The 13376-nt window shown below is 42.7% G+C and overlaps 1 protein-coding gene across 2 annotated transcripts in view; it reads left to right on the top strand.

The window, feature by feature from the left end:
• ASAP1 (ArfGAP with SH3 domain, ankyrin repeat and PH domain 1) overlaps window positions 1-13376 on the top strand; it is an 803986-nt gene that overhangs the window by 666321 nt on the left and 124289 nt on the right. The window lies entirely within an intron of this gene.

The following is a 13376-nucleotide window of genomic DNA, read 5'->3' as shown; positions in this document are numbered from 1 at the left end:
GAAAAATGACCTACAGTAGTGTAGACACGTGTTTCGGGCATACGCAGAATCATTTGTCAGCACACCTGTTAAAAATGAAAATTATTGCGCATCCATTTTGGGTCTCAGACCTTACCGCCACCCATTGACCTAGCGGTAAGGTCTCACACGGTAACTGGGCGGTAATGGTCTACGCGCTTAAAATGCCGATTACCGCTCACATGCCAGAAAATAAAAATATTTTCCGGCGCGCCTAGTGGGCTTGCGTAAAAAATGGAATTACCATACGGGCCACATGATAACCGGGCTGTAACTCGGAATTGCTGTGTGTGTTGGGCGCGCGTAGGCACTTACGTGGCTTAGTAAAAGCTTTGGCCCTTCAATGATGGAGTGAATGCTTTATTCAGGACCACCAAATACATAGTATTTATTTCTAATCCTTTGGCAACTTTTTTTCTTAATTTAATATGATTATCTTTAAGGCAAAACTTGTTACCTAGAAATTAGTTCTTTATGGAGGCATCATATAAATTACAATCAAGTATGTGAAAAATACTTTGTAAAAGAAATTATAATCTTGATTTTCAGTTTGCAAAATTAAGATACATTTAAATACTTATGCATTAGAGTGAGTCTCTGAATTACAGAGGCAAATATCCCAAGCTGGTTCACATCATTTTTCCAGCCTGAGGGACAATGCAGAGTACAAAATGTTAGCAGATATTAAGCTATTTATCCAGCTCTAGAGCTTTATAGAATTGAATCTATTATACAGAACTGTAAAACCTTATAAGTGAAAGTATGTAGAACACATTCTTTTCACATGCCACATGCCTCCGTGTTCATATATGTTTTAAAAACAACAGGGGTTTATTGTGGCAAATAATGATGATAACATTTTTATTGCTTCTATTTTTATGCAACACAATTTCTTAAATGCTGTGTGGAATACTAAACAACATGAAAAATAAAATATGTCATATAATGGAGTAATTTGACATTATAATTAGCATGCCTTATTGTGGGAGTGCAGAAAGAACAGGAATACAATGAACAAGAATGAGAAACTGAAGGTTTCCTTGCAAGCAGGATTGAGTCAGGTACACAAATGGGATGATATCACTGCACATTGCTGGGACAGGACAGCTCTCCCAGCACTCAGAACCAAGTGTACCATTTTTAGAATGTGTAGCATTTTCCGTGTGCAGCAGTCTTCCACTCTGCTGAACAGACATGAAACAAAGCTGTATAAAAGGTTATTATCTTTCTTTGGGATTGATGCATACAAAATTTAAAATTCTGCAAAATTTAGCATACTGTATTTATCAAAATACAATATAGCCAACATCTTTGAATAGTAATTTTAAACTTCTAAACTGAAAAGTTCTTTCTTTAAGTATGCAAAATTTTTAAGTTTTTGGTTCAGATTTTCCCCAGGAGTTAGAGTTTCTGACTTTCATTAATTTTTATTTCAGCAATCCACTGAGTTCTAGGGGAGCTCTATGCTGCAGGTACTGCTGACTTCTTACAGCAACACAGTTGTGCTCATGTTGCTAGAAATGTCAACAGTGAATATAAAGTTGAGGCTGCCTGCAATCCCTCTTGGGCTTCTCAGATTGCCAAATGAAAATACATGAAATCCAGAAACCCAAAGCATAGGACTGTAGATCATTTCTCCCCCCCCCCCCCCCCCCCACTCCCTACACCCCCACACATGAATACACACACTGTACCCCTTCAGATTACTCCCCTTTCAACATTCTCTCTCAGCTTGCCTCCCCTCCTGTAGTCACATTAAATTACCTCCCTTGGGGGTCCTTTTACTAAGGTTCACCAAAAAATGGCCTGCTGTGTTGTAGAGGCATGTATTGGACATGCACAGTTCCATTTTTCAGTACACCTAGAAAAAAAGGCTTTTTTTGGCCAGAAATGGACTTGCGGCAAAATGAAAATTGGCACAGGGCCATTTTGGGCCTGAGACCTTAACCGCCACCCATTGACTTAGCGATAAGGTCTCACGCATTAACCGTGAGGTAATCGTCTGCGTGCGTACAATGCCGATTACTGCGGGTTAGCTCCGTGCACTGTAAAATAAAATATATTTTCCGGCATGCATAAAAAATGAAATTATCGCCCGGGCCACGCAGTAGCTGAGCAGTAGTCCCGAATTGGCACACATAGGTGCCTATGTGGCTTAGTAAAAGGGCCACTTAGTTCTTCATCCCACATCATTCCATATGCCCCATTACACAGTCCCATCTTTTCTTCCACACATCCCCCTACTTTCTGTTGTCCCCATTCCTACACATCCCCTACTTTTGTTTCTCCTAGCTCATCTTTCCTTCTATACATCTCCTTTACCCTCTGTTGTCTCCAGTTCTTCTCTTTCCATACACAGCTCTTTCTGCTACCCTTATCTCCCTTCAACACATCCCCTTACATTCTGTTGTCCACCGTTTCCCCCCCCCCACCCCACCCCACACACACACACACACATATATCCTCTGTTTCTTGTCTCCTCTAGCTTATCTCCACTTCCATGTATGCATGTTGTACTATTACAGTACTCCCTCTTCCAATACCTTCCTTTCTTCTGTCCCTGAACTGCTTGTCTCCTGGCTGCCACTATTGTTGTTGGATGGGCTCTCCCTCACTGAAACACAGCTGCTGCTGCTGCTGCTGCTGCTGCTGCTGCTACAGCTTTCCTGGACAGCATAATTGTTCTAGTGCACGATCATGTGGTTCTTGAAATCTTGCACTGTTCTCAAGTCTCATGAGAACAGCACAGGACTTCTACACCACGCTGATTAGAAGCTGGAAGACATGCATGGTATAAAAATGCTGGCATTTCAACCGTTACATTACATTACATTATACTAGACTTATATCCCACTAATCCCATGAATAGTTCCAAGCGGGTTACATGTAAAACAAGAATGAACCACATGTTCAGATGCTACATATCATTCAGTTAATAAGTATAGTAAAAATGAAAAAAAAACCAAAAAGAACATTAACTAGGGACCAGTTTCTATACATCAAAATACTTCTGAAATAAAAAAAAGTCTTAAGTGATTTCCTAAAATATGAGTAATTCCCTATTGAACCTAAATATAAAAGGGGAACAAATCTTGTACACAGAGTGCTGTATCTTATATAACCATAAAAGCTGCACTCTGAAGCTCAAACAATGTTGTTAATTTATTATTACAAAACATTTATCATCACATTACAGACAAACACATGACTTACTCAGACACTGCTTCCCCTACCTCTGCACATACATACCAACTTTCATTCATCTGTTGTTCTCTGATATTTTTATACACGTTTACACCCCCTTATGGGCCTATATCATATTAAACACATGTTTAAGCATATTCAATCTTAATAGGATTCAACAAATGATCCATCGTTGTTATTAGTTCATCTTCACGGTGTATTCTTATACCAAATCACACCGCTATACCATGTTCACAAATTGTAATCCACAAACAGCTTTTTCCAAAGTCCAAGCTGTATTAATGATCCGTTCAGGGTTATAAACGTTGAACATGTTTAATCACTATAAATTTCATTCAATCCTGCTGGACTTTGTGCCTTGGTCAAGGAAAACAGTCTGCGATTCCCATCCACATATATATGGCAAGCCGTAGGCTGTATTCAAACTGTTCCTCAATGTGTGACCGCATGTCGGTGAACCTTCATCAGGAGGAACTTAATCTCGAGGAGGAGTTACTAGGACTTTTAGCTCACCCGCTTGCATGCAGCTGCAATCAAAGTTGGCAGCGGCGTAGGGAACGTCCAGCTTGGAAAGTAGCCCTGAGGGTAAGCAGCCATAACAGCGTATAAAACATAGTTTTTGCTAATGAAGAATATATGGTCATGACATTGTGATATTAGACATGAAAGCTGAGTGGTATTGTGTTAACGTTGTAGGGGTCGAGATTAAGAGTCTCAGCTGGTAGAGTCAGTGAGCTTCAAGCCTTGGTAGTGCATGCTCCTTATCTCAAGTTTCATCACAACAGAATAGTCCTCCGCACGCACCCTAAGTTCTTGCCGAAGGTGGTGTCGGAGTTCCATCTGAACCAGTCAATTGTCTTGCCAACATTTTTTCCCCGTCCTCATACCTGCCCTGCTGCACGTCAATTGTACACCTTGGACTGCAAGAGAGCATTGGCCTTTCATGTGGAGCGGACAAGCCCCTTCAGACAGTCCGCCCAAATGTTTGTTTCTTTTGATCCCAACAGAAGGGGGCTCGCTGTTGGGAAACGCACCATTTCCAATTGGCTAGCAGATTGCATTTCCTTCACTTATGCCCAAGCTGGGCTGACTCTTGAGGGTCATCTCACGGCTCATAGTGTTAGAGCCATGGCAGCGTCAGTGGCTCACTTGAAGTCAGCTTCTATTGAAGAGATTTGCAAGGCTGCAACGTGGTCATCAGTCCACAAATTCACATCTCACTACTGCCTTCAGCAGGATACCCGACGCAACAGTCGGTGCTGCAGAATCTGTTCGGGGTTTAGAATCCAACTCCACCCTCCTAGGCCCATTTCTGTTCTGTTCAAGGCTGCACTCTCACTTAGTTGTGTTTCTTTTCAGATCAATCTCTGTTATGTCCTAGAGGCTCAATTGACCAATGTTCATTGTTTTGAGTGAGCCTGGGTGCTAGGGATACCCCAGTTGTGAGAACAAGCAGCCTGCTTGTCCTCGGAGAAAGTGAAGATACATACCTGTAGCAGGTATTTTCCGAGGACAGCAGGCTGATTGTTCTCACAAACCCGCCCACCTCCCCTTTGGAGTTGTTCTAGTTCTCTGGTTGCTTTTTATTAAACTGGGGATGACACACTCATGCCACGGGCGGGAAGCCGTTCACTCATGCGCCGTGCGCTCTGCCCATGCGCCGGAGCATTCTCTAAAGATTTTTATTTTGCTTGCAAAATTTTGCCAGTTTCCTGGGTCGCCGTGGACGTCGACCCAATCGTGATAACAATCAGCCTGCTGTCCTCAGAGAATACCTGCTACAGCTATGTATCTACACTATATTCAAGACATGCATCTAAACTACATGATGACATCATATTTCAGTAGTGCTCTCTTAGAATCATTGTGTACCTTGCATACCAATGACCATATAGTATGGGAAACAAATTTCTAGATCTAGAGGTTGTAATGATAGAAACCGACTTGGATATAGTGGCAGTCATGGAGACATGGCTCACAGAAGACCAAGACTGGGATATAGTTATTTCTGGCAATAATCTACTCAGGATGGACAGGGTAGGGAAAAGGGTAGAGGAGTGGCATTATATGTTAAGAATAATATTCAGGTGACAGAATTGCAGGATATACAGGGTAAGGAAGTAGTGCTAAGGGTTAAACTGCGAAGAGAGAACGGAAAATATATTTACATTGGTGTAATATACAGATCACCTCAGTCGGAAGAAATGGACAGAAACTTAATTGAAGACATCCACAAGATAGCTAGGAAAGGGGAGGTACTACTGTTAGGTGATTTTAATTTGCTGGACGATGATTGGGGTGTCGTAGCTGTGGGGTCATCTAGAAACAAAGGGATCTTGGATTCTGTACAAGAAGAATTGTTTCAGCAGTGGGTAGCAACCAACAAGGGATGGAGCTATTCTTGACCTGGTTTCTTACAAATAGGGACAATGTTTCTGAAGTTACAGTGGGAGATCATTTGGCATCTAGTGATCACCGAATGGTGTTGTTTAATATTAAGACAGAGGAGGAGAGAGCTTATTTGAAATTGAAGGTCCTAGATTTCAAAAAAACTAATTTTGCGGAGATGGGAAAATTTCTGAAGGAAGAGTTAGTTGGATGGGACCAGCTGAAGGAAGTAGAACAGCAGTGGTGAAACTGAAAAGTGCTGTTTTAAAGGCAACAAACATTTACCTTAGAAAATCACGTAAAAGGAAAAGAAGTCCGCTCTGGTTGTCAAATGTAATAGCTGAAAAGGTAAGGGAAAAAAGGTTAGCCTTAAAATATTACAAGATATCGCACAAAGAGGAAGGCAAGCATAAATACCTGGAAACGCTAACAGAAGCTAGAAAAGCTGTCAGGAAAGCGAAGAGGCAAATGGAGGAAAAGATAGCCGATACGGTAAAATTGGAAGACAAGACGTTTTTCAGATATGTGACAGGAGGAAGTTCCATAATAGCATTGCAAGGCTCAAAGCTGAGGGGGAAGGAATATGTAGAAACCGAAAAGGATAAAGCTGAACTGCTTAACAATTATTTCTGTTCTGTGTTCACGGAAGAAAGGCCGGGGGTAGGACCTCATAAAACATATACTAAGGAGGATGGATGTATGGTAGACCAGGACCAATTCTTAGAAGACTGTGCTCGTGAGAAGCTACCTAAACTAAAAGTGGACAAAGCGATGCGGCCTGATGGTATGGATCCGAGGGTACTCAAGGAACTTGGAGAGGTTCTGGTGGATCCACTGTCTGACCTTTTCAGTGCTTTCTTAAGAGTCTGAGTGGTCCTGGAGGACTGGAGAAGGGTGGATTTGGTCTCTCTGCACAAGATCAGAAGCAAAGATGATGTAAGGAATTACAGACCTGTAGGTATGACCTTATGATGAGTAAACTAATGGAAACGCTTCTGAAGTGGAGGATTGTGAGGTTTCTCAAATCGAATGAACTGCAGAACCCAAGGCAGGTCATATCAGATGAATCTGATTGATTTCTTTGACTGGGTGACCAAACTGTTGGAGATAGGAGGGGCGCTAGATGTGCTGTTCTTGGATTTTAACAAAGCCTTTGACCTAGTCCCTCACAGGCAACTGGTGACTGATAAATAAACTGAGTAACCTCAGTATCGGACCTAAAATGACTGACTGGGTCAAAAACTTGTTAAACAGAAGGAGACAGAGGGTAGTGGTAAATGGAACTTGCTCTGAGGAAAAGGATTTTATCAATGGTGTACCAGCTCTTTTTAACATCTTTGTGAGTGGTATTGCGGAAGGACCTCTCCCCTCTCCAGTTGGTTCAAAACTCTGCTGCCCGTCTCGTCTTCCGCCAGGGTCGCTTTACTCATACTACCCCTCTCCTCAAGTCGCTTCACTAGATCCCTATCCGTTTTCGTATCCTGTTCAAACTTCTTCTACTAACCTATAAATGTACTCACTCTGCTGCTCCCCAGTATCTCTCCACTACTACTACTACTATTTAGCATTTCTATAGCCTACAAGGCGTACGCAGCGCTGCACAAACATAGAAGAAAGACAGTCCCTGCTCAAAGAGCTTACAATCTAATAGACAAAAAAATAAATAAATAAAGTAAGCAAATCAAATCAATTAATGTGAACGGGAAGGAAGAGAGGAGGGTAGGTGGAGGCGAGTGGTTACAAGTGGTTACGAGTCAAAAGCAATGTTAAAGAGGTGGGCTTTCAGTCTAGATTTAAAGGTGGCCAAGGATGGGGCAAGACGTAGGGGCTCAGGAAGTTTATTCCAGGTGTAGGGTGCAGCGAGACAGAAGGCGCGAAGTCTGGAGTTGGCAGTAGTGGAGAAGGGAACAGATAAGAAGGATTTATCCATGGAGCGGAGTGCAAGGGAAGGGGTGTAGGGATGGATGAGTGTGGAGAGATACTGGGGAGCAGCAGAGTGAGTACATTTATAGGTTAGTAGAAGAAGTTTGAACAGGATGCGAAAACGGATAGGGAGCCAGTGAAGGGTCTTGAGGAGAGGGGTAGTATGAGTAAAGCGACCCTGGCGGAAGACGAGACGGGCAGCAGAGTTTTGAACCGACTGGAGGGGGGAGAGGTGAGTAAGTGGGAGGCCAGCAGGAAGCAGATTGCAGTAGTCTAAACGAGAGGTGACAAGGGTGTGGATGAGGGTTTTGGTAGAGTGCTCGGAAAGAAAGGGGCGGATTTTACGGATGTTGTAAAGAAAGAAATGACAGGTCTTGGCAATCTGCTGGATATGAGCAGAGAAGGAGAGAGAAGAGTCAAAGATGACCCCAAGGTTTCGAGCTGAGGAGACAGGGAGAATGAGAGAGCCATCAACAGAAATAGAAATGGGGGGAGCAGGGAGGTGGGTTTGGGGGGGAAAATGAGAAGCTCGGTTTTGGTCATATTTAATTTCAGGTGGCGTTGAGACATCCAGACAGCAATGTCAGACAAGCACGCTGAAACTTTGGTTTGGATGCAAGGTGAGATATCAGGGGTAGAAAGGTAGATTTGGGAGTCATCAGCATAGAGATGGTAGGAAAAGCCATGGGATGAGATTAATGAACCAAGGGAAGAAGTGTAGATAGAAAAGAGGAGGGGACCAAGAACAGAACCCTGAGGTACGCCGACAGGCAGAGGGATAGAAGTAGAAGAGGATCCACCAGAGTGAACACTAAAGGTGCGGAGGGAGAGGTAGGAAGAGAACCAGGAAAGGACAGAGCCCTGGAATCCAAGTGAGGACAGGGTATCGAGAAGTATGCTGTGATCGACAGTGTCAAAAGCAGCGGAAAGATCAAGAAGAATGAGGATGGAATATTGACCTCTGGATTTAGCCAGTAATAGGTCATTGGAGACTTTAGTAAGCGCAGTTTCGGTTGAGTGGAGAGGGCGAAAACCAGATTGTAGTGGGTCAAGAATAGCATGTGAGGAGAGAAAATCAAGGCAGCGGCGGTGAACAGCACGCTCAAGTAATTTGGAGAGAAAAGGAAGGAGGGAGATGGGTCGGTAATTAGAGGGACAAGTAGGGTCGAGTGAAGGCTTCTTAAGGAGAGGTGTGACCACAGCATGTTTAAAGGCAGCAGGGACAGTCGCAGTGGAAAGTGAGAGGTTGAGAATGTGACAGATAAAAGGAATAAGAGCAGGAGAGATGGCATTAAGAAGGTGGGTGGGAATGGGATCAGAGGAACAGGTGGTACATTTTGAGGAAGAAAGGAGAAGTGTAGTTTCCTCAATAGTAACTTCAGGAAAGGAGGAAAGGGAATGAGGGGAAGGAGAGAGAGAGGGGAACGGACTAGTGGAGGGAGAGGTGGTGAGGTAGAGAAAGCAAGGTTTATCTTTTGAACCTTGTTGTGAAAGAATTCAGCAAGGGTCTGAGGAGATAATGAAGGGGGAGTTGGGGGAGGGGGCACCTTGAGGAGAGAGTTCAATGTGGTGAAGAGAAGTCGAGGATTAGAGCCAAGAGAGTTGGTCAGTTGGATATAATAATCCTGTTTGGCACGTAAAATACCACACTCGTCCTTCCCTACACCCCTTCCCGTGCACTCCGCTCCATGGATAAATCCTTCTTATCTGTTCCCTTCTCCACTACTGCCAACTCCAGACTTCGCGCCTTCTGTCTCGCTGTACCCTACGCCTGGAATAAACTTTCTGAGCTCCTACGTCTTGCCCCATCCTTGGCCACCTTTAAATCTAGACTGAAAGCCCACCTCTTTAACATTGCTTTTGACTCGTAACCAATTGTAACCACTCGCCTCCACCTACCCTCCTCTCCTCCTTCCTGTACACATTAATTGATTTGATTTGCTTACTTTATTTTTTGTCTATTAGATTGTAAGCTCTTTGAGCAGGGACTGTCTTTCTTCTATGTTTGTGCAGCGCTGCGTACGCCTTGTAGCATTATAGAAATGCTAAATAGTAGTAGTAGTAGTAGACTGTCTGGTAAGGTTTGTCTCTTTGCGGATGATACCAAGCTCTGTAATAGGATGGACACTTCTGAGGGGGTGGATAACATGAGGAAGTATCTAGTGAAGCTTTAAGAATGGTCCAAAAATTGGCAACTAAGATTTAATGCTAAGAAGTGCGAGGTCATGCATTTGGGTTACAAGAATCCAAGGGAACGGTACAGTTTATGGGATGAAGTGCTTCTGTGTATGAAAGAAGAGCAGGACTTGGGGATGATTGTTTCTGATGACCTTATGGTGGCCAAACAGGTATAAAGGGCGATGGTCAAAGCCGGAAGGATGCTTGGGTGCAGGAAAAAAGAGGTGATAGTGCCCTTGTACAAGTCTCTGGTGAGACCACATTTGGAGTACTGCATGCAATTCTGGAGACCACACCTATGGAAAGATATAAACAGGATGGAGCAGTCCAGAGGGTGGCTACAACATTGGTAAGAGGTCTCTGCCATAAAACATATAGGGACAAGCTTATAAATCTCAACATGTATACGCTGGGAGAGAGGGGATATGATAAAGACATTTAAATACTTCAGTGGCATTAATGTACAGGAGGTGAGCCTTGTTCAAATGAAGAAAAACTCTGGAAGTGTGGAATGGCCTCCAGTGGAGGTCGTGGAGATGAGGTCTGTCAGAATTTAAGAAAGCGTGGGGCAGGCACATGGGATCCCTTAGGAAAAGGAGGCGTTAGTGGTTGCTGAAGAAGGGCAGACTGGATCTGCCGTCATGTTTCTATGTTTCTACTGATAGTGATTTTATCAAATTCTGTTATTTGAAACTTGGGAGTATTGTTAGAGTCAGAATTGAGTATGCATAGTAACATAGTTATGATGGCAGATAAAGACCTGAACGATCCATCCAGTCTGCCCAACAAGATAAACTCATTTTACATGGTATGTGATACTTTATATGTATATCCGAGTTTGATTTGTCCTTGCCATTCTCAGGTCACAGACTATAGAAGTGTGCCCAACATTGTTCTTGTACTAAAAGTTCTGAAGCTAACATCGAAGCCCCTTAAAATTTACACTTCAGCCCATCCATATCTATTCAGATACGATAAGGGCGTAGACTGTAGAAGTCTGCCCAGCACTGATTTTGCTTCCCTGTTACCAGTGTTGCCACCCAATCTCCGCTAAGATTCCGTAGATCCATTTCTTCTAAACAGGATTCCTTTGTGCTTATCCCACGCATGTTTGAATTCCATTACCATTTTCATCTCCACCACATCCCGCAGAAGGGCATTCCACGTATCTGTCACCTACTTCCTGACATTACTCCTGAGTCTGCCCACCTTCAACCTCAATTCATGTCCTCTAGTTCTACCACCTTCCAATCTCCAGAAATGGTTTGTTTGCGGATTAATACCTTTCAAATATTTGAACGTCTGTATCATGTCACCCCTGTTTCTCCTTTCCTCCAAGGTATACATGTTCAGGTCAACAAGTCTCTCGTACGGTTTGCAATGCAAATCCCATACCATTTTTGTAGCTTTTCTTTGCACCGCTTCCAGTCTTTTTACATCTTTAGGAAGATACGGCCTTCATAGCTGAACACAATACTCTAAGTGGGGCCTCACCAATGACAGATTATTTTATTTATTTATTTATTTATTTATTTGTTACACTTGTACCCCGCACTTTCCCACTCATAGCAGGTTCAATGCGGCTTACATAGATTAATCAAGTGATATCAACTACTTTGTATCAATTGTGAAGGTATTGAGTAGATTGAAGGGAATGGTTCCTGCAAGTGATTTCTATACAGTTTTGCGGAGTTTGGTACTATCTTGGACTACTGTAATTCCCTTTATTTGGGCTTAAATGTAGCTAAGGTGCAGGCTCTGCAAGTTGCTCAGAATGCAGCAGCTCGTTCGCATGTAGGATTGAAGAGGTGTAAACCTATTTCATCTACACTGAAATGTTCACATTGGTTTCCTGTAAAGTTTCGTGTTTTGTTTAAAATTTTAACTTTGGTGTATCAGCGTGTATACAAAGAGATTTCACAATATTTCTTGAATTGTTTGTATATGTATGAGCCACGACATGATTTGTGGTTGATAAAAGTGGAGGAGTGGCCTAGTGGTTAGGATGGTGGGCTTTGGTCCTGGGGAACTAAGGAACTGAGTTCGATTCCCGGCACAGGCAGCTCCTTGTGACTCTGGGCAAGTCACTTAACCCTCCATTGCCCCATGTAAGCCGCATTGAGCCTGCCATGAGTGGGAAGCGTGCGGTACAAATGTAACAAAAAAAAATAGCTGTTTCAACATGTCATTTTGCAGAAACAAGGAACTATGCTTTTTCAATAGCTGGAGGGAATTTGTGGAACTCCTTGCCAGGTTATTTAAGACTATGTGCTGATTACATTTTAAGAAATTACTGAAAACTCTTTATTTTGTTCAAGCTTTTATGGATTAATCCTTATCTTTGGCAGATTTTCCATGTGTTGCTTTGTATTAATAAGATTTATGATTTTATGTGATGTTTTTTATTATGAATGTTTTGTATTGTAACCCTCTTTGAATTTAAAGCGGGATATAAAGTGGCATTAGACTCCTGATACAGACCCGTTGGCCGAAACACAGGCCCATGTTGAGTGATGCCTTGTTTTGAATAAAAGTTGTGACCACTAAGATCTGATTTTTAAAGTGTATTGCAAGCTATGATTTTGGGTGTTTTGGACTATTGTAATATTGCTTATTTAGGATTGCCAGCCTCTAGTACACAATCATTCTGCAATCTGCAGAATTCAGCTGTGCATCTTTGATGTGGTTTGAGTAAGTGAGCATGTTTCACCTTGCCTGCCGATATTATGGTGGTTACCCCTTGCCCACCTTATTCAGTATAAGTTACTATTATTAGTTTATTTGGGACTTCATCTTATTTGTGTGCTAGTATTCAGCATTATGCACCAGCTTGAGCTTTGCATTCTGCAAATACATGTAAACTTGTGCCTTCTTATCAACAAGTGCAACTGGACCAGACGAGGAAAAGTCTACTCAGTTGCTGGACCATATGAATGGAATAAATTGCCTTTGGATGTCCGGAAGCAGGGAAAATTGAGATTCTTCAGACATTTAGTTGAAGGGCTACCTGTTTCATTTGGCTTACCATCTGCCGTGATGTACCTTTGGCCTTGGACTTGCTGTTTTTGTGAGATATTTTTGTTAGTTTAAGTGTCGTTGTATGCTGGTATTTGATATGTGTATATTTTTGTTCTTAATGCCACTGTAGAAGAAAGCTCAGACACCTGAAATTTGTCATTGATCTCAATTCAAAAAAAGAACTGCTGAGAGGCCCAGTTCCACTTGCCACTACTCCTGGTTTACATCTTAGTCCTCAAGGATATAGCTTCTTGCTACCAGATAAGCCTTGGTCTTTTCCTACTAGAGCTCCAACAACACAGTTCCAGTGTCAGTCCTTTCCCCTTAAGCCACTGACACACCTGTGTCTTCCTCCACCGCAGCTAGAACATCTGATGGATTGTCCATCCAAGGCAGAGGTGGGGTCGTCACTGTTCATGACTCAGCAGTTTCCAGCCCAAGGAATGATTCTGAGTCTCTCAATAAAACCAAGACTGTACCTGGATTTGTCTGGGAGCTCAAGTACTCAATTGAAGAGTCCATCAGACTTGTAAGTAACGGAGGCTGCATTTCAGAGGAGAAACCCTTCATCTGACCCTATCTTTTCACCAAAATTAAATGAAGGCAAGGAAAGCAGTCACAGAGCCAGTGGTGCAGCTATCTTGGAA

The sequence above is a fragment of the Microcaecilia unicolor genome, chromosome 1 (assembly GCF_901765095.1).
Source record: "Microcaecilia unicolor chromosome 1, aMicUni1.1, whole genome shotgun sequence".
Lineage (NCBI taxonomy): Eukaryota > Metazoa > Chordata > Amphibia > Gymnophiona > Siphonopidae > Microcaecilia > Microcaecilia unicolor.
The sequence above is the reverse complement of the archived record's forward strand: the minus strand, read 5'-3'. Positions and strand labels throughout refer to the sequence as shown.